Here is a 10,604-nt window from a genome sequence, read left to right as displayed (position 1 = left end):
CAAATGTATGCCATGTTTCGGAAGATAATGAACAAGATGATGAATGAGCAGCCCGGGACCAGTTCAGAAAAGAATCCATTTAGAGAGAAGTTCCATGGTCATAAGAATAAGAAGGCTTTCAAGAAGCAGGTTCAGCCAAAGGAAATTTTAGATGAATCAGACTCAACTGAAAACACCGATGAAGAATATGAGGTGCCTCCGGCATTTCAGAAACATGGCCGAGAACAAAAGAAGAGCCGCAAATCAAAGAGTCAGGTCACAGAAGCACCCCTGCAAGCATAATTCAAGGAAATGGCTAGAGTGGTTAAAGATTTGCAAGCCCACGACAAGGGCAAGAAAGTCTTCACTAGCGAGGACTTTTATGATGGCTTAGAAGGAGATGAAGATCTCAAAAACCTTCCTCGTAAATTCATCAAGTTCGATGGTTCTGGCGATCCAAAAGCTCATCTCGCCACATTCTTTGCTGAGTGTTCAAGGTTCAAGAGGGACAACATAGCACTATTTCTATGTTTTCCTCGCAGCTTGGAAGGAGTTGCAGACAAATGGTATGCTGAGCATATCAACCCCATCGAGCTCAAGGAGTTCGATAAAGTTGTGAACTTGTTTATTGAACGCTTCCTGTTTAACACAGAGGCGCTCCCGACATTAAGCCATCTCTACAATCTAAGGCAGAATGAGAACGAAAAAGCACAGAACTTTATTCATAGATGGAGATCAGCCCGCAATAAAATGAGAGATCCTATATTAGAAAGGCATGCTCTATCATTGATCCTCAACAATTTTTCGCAACCATTAAGAGGATTAATCTCCACTGCACCATCCAGAACCTTCATCGAGCTCACTGAACGAGCCGAATGGCTCGAGCTGAGTGTGGAAAATGGAGTCTACGAAGGCTTCACATTTCCCAAACACAACCCTCAATGTGAACAGAAGAAGAAAACTCACTTCACCTATTCTGCCAACAACAACAGCAATCAAAATCAGTATAAAGGGCAGAAGAAAGATTATTGCTATGGTACAGACAATTCAAACAATAAAGGTGATCAGAAAGGAAAGCCTGCTCCTCAATACAGCAAGCCTCCTCAGCAGGATCAAGGGCCGAAACCGTGTGAGAAGGCCAAACATGAAGGATAGAGCTATGATTGAAAATTTACTCCTCTCGATCAATCGCTCGAAGATGTGCTGGAGTATATGTTGTCGAAAGAAATGGTCAAGTTGCCTAGACTGGCCGATCCCCCTGTGCCTATGGAAAAATGGAAAGATTAATTTTGCAAGTTCCACAAGACAGTGGGACACAACACGGAGAACTGTTTCGTTCACAAGAACATCATGCAGGATCTTATTGACAAGAATCTGTTGATGAAAGGAGAAGAAGAAGAGAAAATGGACATTCTAAATCAACCCTTTCCTCCACACACCACAACAATGATATCTAAACAGCCATTTCTACCTCACGAACACATCAAACCGTGTTCCGTACAAGATCTCTGAGTTCAGCATCAAGTGTCAGTGCTATGACAAGTAGCTCCAACTTCTAAGAAGATGGACATAATCTCAGCATTCGGCAGGATGAAAGTGTCTGAAGAGCCCACAAAGTCATCCCCCAAGTTAAAAGGAATTCCTGATTTCCTTAATCAACTCATCAAGCCTAGGCCGGAAAATAAAAGTCAAAAGCCTTTGACTGCTCTGTCCAATATTTCAATTTTGGACTTAGCCAAGAGTTCTTGCAAGCATCAGCAAGTACTGGATGATTTGCTCAGAAAGATTAAAGTCAAACTCAGTACCACACCTGAAGACATGGCACAAATAGTGAATTCAGCCATGACCAATGCGCCGATCACCTTCTCAGATGAGGACCTTCCAAAGCCTCACTCCTTTCATAATAATGCCTTGTACATTGTCGTTCAAGTAAGAGGAATGACAGTACCTCATGTGCTAGTTGATGGAGGCAGCAACCTCAATATATGTCTTGAAATGACCGCAAAGGCATTAGGCATCAAGGAAGAAGAATATATTCCAGATCCTATCACCATCTACGGATTTGACAACCACGGTCAAACGGCTAAAGGCAAGATATTCCTGGAGGTGTTCATCAATTATTCAGTGCACTCAGTGCTTTTTCATGTGGTCAATGTACCACCCACCTATAACATGTTGCTCGGAAGAACGTGGATTCATAATGCTAATGCAGTGCCTTCCACCCTCCATCAATGTGTAAAATGGTCCAAAGGTGGAATGATTACAATTGTACTGGGAGAAGACCCAGAAGAAAGGCTCCCGCAGGCCATGATCCCTCGGCCATCATTTACTGCAGACATCCCTAGCATTAGGGAAAGTGAAGAAATAAGTCTCAGAAAAAAACGAGAAATACTCCAGACATTCTCAGAATTAGCTTTGCACACTGTAGCCATGACCCGCTGGAGAGGTCCCAAATTCTTTAAGATTGGAGGTCGGATCAACTACAGCGCCATCAAAGATCACCCGTTGTTCCCGCAATTTATGAAAGCAAGAAAGGGATTTGATTTACTTCTGAAACATGGTTATCAACCCTTCAAAGGACTGGGCAAAAATGAAGATGGTCGTGTCAAGCCAATGATCCAAAAGCATCGTCACCACATAGCAAGACTAGGGTTTTCCGGCGGAAGCTCACCAAAGAAAACTTTTTTTGTCAAAGGGGCACATTGAGGACCATTTATTATTTTCTTTCTATTCTTTTCAATTAATGTCTCATTTTATCAATGTCCTTGATCAATTCAAAATCAATAAAATTTCATGTTTCTTTGTCTATCTGGATGCCATCTGTCTCCTTTCCCTCTATCTCCTCATTTTATAATGCCAATGTCATTTTATGCATGATGCTCTTCAAATGATTGCTTGTTTTATGATGGGCAATTTTACCTGAATCAAATTTCTTATCCAAAATTTCAGAATGTCTTCTCGAGCGATCAAGAAGCTCGTTCTCAACCCAAAGGCTTCCCAGAAGTTGGCAGTAATTCACTGAGTCAAAGCGAGCACAGAAGATGGCAAGGTTGCAAAGCAATCAGATGACTATGCAGAATTTGATCAGTCTCTTCAGGAATTACCAGAGTTTGCCTCAGTTCAGAAACAGGATGAACCATCTGCTCTAGTACAAGATTCGACCGAAGATGTCAATATCGGTTCAGAGGACAATCCCAAAATTCTCCAAATCGGAACCAGTCTGAGTCCGGAAGAGAAGGAAAGGCTCACTAATTTTCTCAAGCAACATGAAGAAGTGTTCGCATGGACATATGAAGATATGCTGGGCTTAGACCCAAAATTGGTCGAACACCGCCTCGTTTTGAAGCCAGATGCTAAGCCAGTTAAGCAGAAGCTGAGAAAAATGGATCTCAGGATAGAACAACAAGTAAAAGAAGGACTCAAAGACTTGCTCAAAGCAGGATTCATTCGAACTATTGACTACCCAAATTGGTTAGCCAATATTGTCGTTGTTCCAAAGAAAAGTGGCAAAGTGAGAATTTGCATAGACTTCAGAGACCTCAATAAAGCAACTCCGAAAGATGATTATCCACTTCCAAGTATTGATCTTCTAGTTGACAGCATGGCAGGACATGCCATGTTCTCCTTTATGGATGGATATTCTGGCTACAATCATATTAAGTTGGCCGCCCGCGACCAATCAAAAACTTCCTTCACTACGCCTTGGGGCACTTTTTGTTATACAGTTATGCCTTTTGGGCTCAAGAATGCTGGAGCAACGTACCAACGGGCAATGGCCGTTATCTTTCACGATCAGATGGGCAAAATCATGGATGCGTATGTTGATGATATTCTCGTAAAATCCAAAGAAGAAGAAGATCACCTTGAAAACCTTGAGCAAGTTTTTAAGCGACTCATTCTTTATAAGTTAAGGCTTAACTCTCAAAAGTGTATTTTTGGAGTCGAATCAGGCAAACTGTTGGGTTTTCTGGTCAGCAAAAAGGGAATTGAAGTTGTCCCAGCCAAAGCAAAGACTATCATTGATATGCCACCCCCAACAAATCTCAAAGAATTGCGTAGCCTTCAAGGACGCATACAATCAATCCGACGATTTATTTCCAACTTGGTAATGAGATGCAAACCTTTCAATCACTTGCTCAGAAAAGGAGTGAAGTTTGAATGGGGACGAGAATGTCAGCAATCTTTCGATCATATCAAGAAATATCTTCTCAATCCTGTAATCTTGAAGTCGCCAGAATTGGGAAAACCTCTTTTGCTTTATATCTCAGTCAATCAAGTTGCATGCGGCGGATTCTTGGTGCAATATAGAGAAGGTAGCTTGATAGAGCACACCATTTATTATGTGAGTAAGACTTTCATAGACTATGAAAAGAAATACTCCCAAATAGAGAAGACTTGCCTAGCCCTGGTATGGATGTGTCAGAAGCTAAGACACTACCTACTAGCATCTGAAGTCAAAATCTTGTTCAAACTCAATCCTCTCAAGTACATCCTAGAGCAACCTTTTCTCAGCGGACGAGTCACCAAATGGCAAGTCTTACTGATGCAGTACGACTTAGAATATGTCTCGCAACAATCAATAAAAGGCCAAGCAATTGCTGATCAATTGGCAAATTTTCCTTTGGCAGAAGAGGCGAAAGCCAAAGATGATTTCTCAGACGAGCAAATTTGCAATATCCAGCAATCTCCAGTCTGGAATTTATTTTTTGACGGTTCCAAGAACATGTCCAGAATAAGCATTGGGATCTTATTAATCACTTCTGAGAAAGAGATGATTTCATTTTCTCTCAAGTTAGATTTTCAATGCACCCATAACATGGCTAAGTATGAAGCCCTGATTCAAGGTTTGAAGATTTTACTAGACTTCAATGTCAAGAGAGTGCATGCTTACGGCGACTCATTACTCGTTGTCAATCAAGTCCGAGCCGAATGGCAAGTGAAAGATCAAAAGCTATTTCCTTATCAGAAAATCGTTTCAGCTCTTGTCAGCAAATTTAAAGAATTTCAGCTTTTCCATATCAAGAGAGATTTCAATCAAGTGGCTGATAGTCTGGCCAACTTAGGCTCCATTATGGCATTCAAGAATGGAGAATCTTGTTGCTCTTTCGAAATTGGCAGACTTGACCAACTTGCCTTCCTTCCAGTAGAACAAGTAAACCAGGTTGAGCAAAAGAAGAAACCTTGGTATTACAATATCAAAACTTTCATAGAAACCGGCGAATTTCCTCCAAAACTCTCGAAGAAAGAGCAGCGAGCAATCCATCGTATGTCTACTCGATATTTCATTCTAGCCAATATCCTCTATAGTCATGGATTCAGTTCAGAGTATTCCAGATGCTTATACGAAGACGAAGCCAAAGAAGTCATACGAGAAGCACACAAAGGCATTTGTGGTGGCCACGTCGGCTACCAAACTCTTGTTAAGCAGATCGTCAAAGCAGGTTATTATTGGAAGACTATGCAGCAAGACAATTACCATTTTGTGAAGAAGTGTGTCCAATGCCAGATACACGCACCTTCTATTCATGCTTCAACAACATATTTACAGTTTGTTGTCTCTCCATGGCCATTTTCTATGTGGGCCTTTGATGTCGTAGGTCTTATCACTCCCTCTGCTTCAAATGGCCACAAATACTTCCTTGCTGCAACAGAATATTTCACCAAGTGGGTAGAAGCCATCACCCTACACACAGTAAAAGGCCGACACGTGGTCTCTTTCATCCACAAGAGCATCCTTTGTCATTTCGACATCCCACATGACATCGTGTCAGATAATGACAGTCATTTCAAGAATGAAAGAATGAAGACATTCTGCTCAAAGTTCAAAATCTATCATCACTTCTCCGCTCCCTACTACCCTCAAGGAAATGGTCAGGCAGAAGCTACCAACAAGATTTTAATTCGTATCTTGGAGCGAACTGTAGAAACAGGCCGCGACTGGCATGAGAAGATCCACGATGCACTATGGGCCTACCGGACCACTATTCGCACTCCAACAAATGTTACTCCATCAGAATTGGTCTACGAAACAGAAGTAGTGTTGCCTCTACATGTCCAGAAGCCCGCTTTGAAATTTTCATCACTTTTAGAACTACCTCTCAATCAATACCAGCAGCAGCGACTGGTACAGCTAGACTTGCTCGACAGGAGAAGGCTAAAAGCAGCAGAACATGCTCAATCCTATCTCCAGAGAATAGCCAGGCAATATGCGAAGTCTATCATCAAAAGAAGATTCAAAGTCAATGATTTAGTACTTCGATCCACAGCCTATCTCAAGCATCATCCCGGCGGGAAATGGTTGCCAAATTGGGAAGGTCCATATGTCGTCAAAGAAGCATTACCCCGCAACTCATATCGACTCATCAATGCTGATGGGGTAGAATTACCAGATCCCATTAATGCTCGACACTTGAAAAAGTTCTATACTTGAAGCATCTATTCTTCCCTTGTAATCCTCCTATTTTCTTTAATAATGATCGAACTTTCTTTTTCCAGTTACACTGGGGCATTTTAAAATTTTGTTTTGCATGCAAGCAGGATAAACAAATCTCTCATTTTACACACTTGTGTATTCATGTGCATCAATCAACATTCATTTGCATCCAATTGCATTAACATCAATTTGGTCAGTATTGGGATTTCAATAAACAAGTCTCATCATAATTCCTAATTGTTATTCAAAATTGAAAAACAACCATTAATACTGAACCAAAATCCAGTGCTCGAACTGGTATTATTTCAAAATCCAGTGCTCGAACTGGTATTATTTCAAAATCCAGTGCTCAGACTACTACATTTCAAAATCCAACTTTCAAGTTGGTTTATATTTTCTTCCTTTTGAAGATTCGAGTTTCGACTCGGGTTTTCCTTCAAATTATTTTTCCTTTGAAAAGTCGGGTTCCGACTTGGGTTTTCCCTTCAAATTATTTTCCTTTGTTGATCCAAGTTCTGACTCGTGATCTCTGTACCTTATGCGAGCTCTTCATTTTCCTTTGTTGATCCGAGTTCCCACTCATGATCTCTTTACCTTATTCGAGCCCTGATTTGAGCTCTTCATTTTTCTTTGTTGATCCGAGTTCCGACTCGTGATCTCTCTGCCTTATTCGAGCTATGATTCGAGTTCTTTATTTTCCTTTGTTGATCTGGGTTCCGACTCGTGATCTCTTTACGTTATTCGAGCTTTGACTCGAGCCATTTATTCTCCTTTGTTGATCCAAGTCACTTTGATCTTCAGGGTCAGTCAATTTCTCAAATTTGACATTTTGCCTACCAATTCCCAATTCAAATCTTCGGATCATTCAATTTTTCAATTTTGACCTTTAGGTCATCCAATCTCCAATTTTGACCTTCGGGTCACTCTATTCTCCAATTTCGACCTCTGGGTCACCCAATTTCCAATAATCAATTTTCCAATTTCCCATTTCGACCTTCGGGTCACCCAATTTTCAATTTTGAGCTCCGGGTCACACAATTTCGACCTTTTGGTCAGCCAATTCTCAATTTCGACTGTTAGGTCATCCAATTTTAAACCTTCGGGTTACCAATTCTATCTCAATCATTTTTGACCTGCGGGTCACCTCTGCCAATCTAGGTCGTGTTCATTCCGCCTATTGGCCTAATTTCCAAATTCCAATCATTTTCTCTTGTAAGAGACCCTTTTTAGGGAGAGTTTGAGGGAGCTTATTCTTTTCGCATGCTATCCAATTCGTTCACTTAGCCCCTTTTCAGGGAGAGTTTGAAGGGACTCGCGTCTTTGTGAACCGTTTGCAAAACAATTTCCAATTTCACACAAGGAACCCTTTCATAGGGAGAGGCTCAACGAAGACTCGCTTTCCTTGTGGCCATCCCAATTTTCATACTAGGCCATTTTCGTCATGAAGGACCCTCTTTTCTGACCTTACTACTATCGGCCCCCTTTCTATAAGAGAAGCCTAATATTAGGGAGCTTTGACGAAAGCTTAATTTCTCTTCGAAAGTTCATTTTGCAAACACCTCATCTTCAGGGAAGAGAGGAGTATTTTCCATTTTCCATTCAGGTAAGGGCTAAGCCTGAGTCTCTCTTTTTGGGGAAAAAGAGAGGAGAATTTTCGTCACGGATGTGTTGAGCCGAACCTCAAATGCTCTCTTTCACCCAGAATTTCAAGAAAATTTTGCCAAATTTGTCAATCAAATTACTTGTTGATTTCAAAAACTTTATTATACAAATCTTTACCTCAGTATACCTTCAACATTACTTCCAAAAGAGTGAAGCTTTTGCGAAAAGCGATTAAAAATTCAAATTCTTTCTATTGGCCAACCAAAAGGATGAAGGATAAATCCTCGATATGGCAAAAAAAAAAGATTCAATGTTTTGCAAAGCCATAGAAGATTGATATTGATTGCAGTTATGGCACATCTCTAAAGATTATTCTTAAAAGACAAGGCAGTGAAAATATCCTGAGTGCTAGAAAAGCGAGCATTTATCCAAGCCCTGCCTCCTCAAAATAACCTAAGCTGCAATTAAATATCCGCAAAAGGGATCTCTCAATTGTCGTCAAGATGAAGGCGAATTAAGCGAGTAGACCCCCGAAGCCAAAGAAGATTTGGATCATCTCCAAGCTGACGGAGTTTGTGACGGATCTTTCCAGGGAAAGTCCAAAGCACTGTCGAGATGAAGGCAGATGCGATGAACCTCCCAACAATCCCTAAAAGATATTTAATTTCAGCTATCATCCAAAAATCTCTAACCCATGAGCCAATATCGTCAAAAAGGGATCGAAACATCTCCAAGTTGAAGGAGTTTGTGACGTACCTTTCCAAAAGAGAAAAAGAGAGGAAAAAAAAAGAGAGGAAAAGGTCTGGACATCTCCAAAATAAAGGATGATGTAATAAACTCTCCTGAAGCCCAAAAAGAGAGCCAAAAGAGTGCAGAAAGATTATCATGAGAGAAGCTCCCAGGATATCAAACTGCCACATCTATCAAGAATCTTCTTTAAACTTGTGAAATTCTATTATCAATATTCTTTCATCAATTGCTTTCATAATGTCAAATTCTCTTTCTTGCTCACATCAAGGAAATTGATAGCTTCCTTGAAGAAGGTCAATTGCAAGCAATTTGGATTTCCAATCTTGATTCTACGAAGTGAACCTCGTTTAGAGGTAATACTTCAGGTAGAAAAGGAGGGATAATTTTGCAACAATATGCATCATTTTCAAATACTTTGAATCAACAACAAAATTCTCAGCATTTTGACAATATTTTCTAGCTATCTTGGTGTGAAGTGAGAGCTTGATGTCTGTTTTTGATACACCATGACACCAATTTTAAATCCCTCTTAAGGACTTGATTCTTTCTCTTCTTTGAGAGCATGAGCTCTCAGATTCGCACACTTCCCTGTATCCCCATTGTCCCACCATAGACAGTCCCATTTCGGTTTAAGGTCGAACCACCAATCATTTTCTCGCAAAAGGCAATTTCAAAAGTTATTTAGTCTCAGAAATAAGACGCCCAAGATCAATCCCTTTTCAAGCTTTAGGGACCCCATTTTCCTTCCTTTTGCAAAACCCCTGTCGGATTTATTGTGCAAAATCCGAAGGTTCCATCATGGTCTCTTCCTTCGAGGATTCTATCCATTTTCCGCCCGATCAAGATAAGGGTATAAACCTGAGCCTCATTAAATGAGGTATTTCATTTTCCGCCCGATCAGGATAAGGGTCTAAACCTGAGCCTCATTTGATGAGGTATTCCATTTTCCGCCCGATCAGGATAAGGGTATAAACCCGAGCCTCATTTGAGGAGGTATTCCATTTTCCGCCCGATCAGGTTAAGGGTACAAACCTGAGTCTCATTTCAATGAGATATTTCATTCCCCAATCAGGTTAAGGGTCAAACCTGAGCCTCGTTCCATACGAAGCATTTTTTGTCCCATCCAAGTTAAGGGCAAAAACCTAAACTTCACTCTCACAGAGTAAATCTTTTCTCTTTATTCTCCATTTCATATCTACCATCTTCCTCGGGCTAATTTCTTCATACCCAGTCAGATCCTTCTAACTGGGGCATTTTCTCTATTTTATATAGCCCAAATTTGGAGTGTTTTTCTTTGCCACTAAGCTCGGCCACGAGCCGGCTTAGTAGCAAAGAGGGGCATCTGTAAACACCCCAAATTTTTACTCACCTTTCTGACATCTCCACCAATTATCACATTTCAGTTCTCCGGAAGCAATGAAGGGCAAAATGGTCATTTTTTAAGATTGAACCTTGCAGAAAGTCCTAAATTTCATCCTCGAGTCTCAAAATCTCTCTGTTTAGGCTTAGAAATATCCTCCAACTGCAAAATTTCAAAACCTTACTCTTGACAAGAAGCTAGAACTTCCAATTCCTAATTCAGAGGGGGCATTTCAGGAAACATGTCCTTGCATAGCATTGCATGAGCATTTCATATCACCGCACTGCACAACATGTCATTTTGAGATCCAGAACTCCTGATTTTCAAAAGTGTCAATCCAGATTCGAGTTTTAAATATTTCAAAATTGATTTCAAACTCCTGGGTTTTTTTAAAAAATTGCCAATTCTTCCCATTTTATCCCCAAGACTCTTAATTACAAAAGTTTTCTCAAGAAAACAATCTAGATGGTTTCTGATATT

Source organism: Nuphar pumila, chromosome 9 (genome assembly GCF_984573655.1).
Source record: "Nuphar pumila chromosome 9, dmNupPumi1.hap1.1, whole genome shotgun sequence".
Lineage (NCBI taxonomy): Eukaryota > Viridiplantae > Streptophyta > Magnoliopsida > Nymphaeales > Nymphaeaceae > Nuphar > Nuphar pumila.
This window is presented reverse-complemented; position numbering follows the sequence as displayed.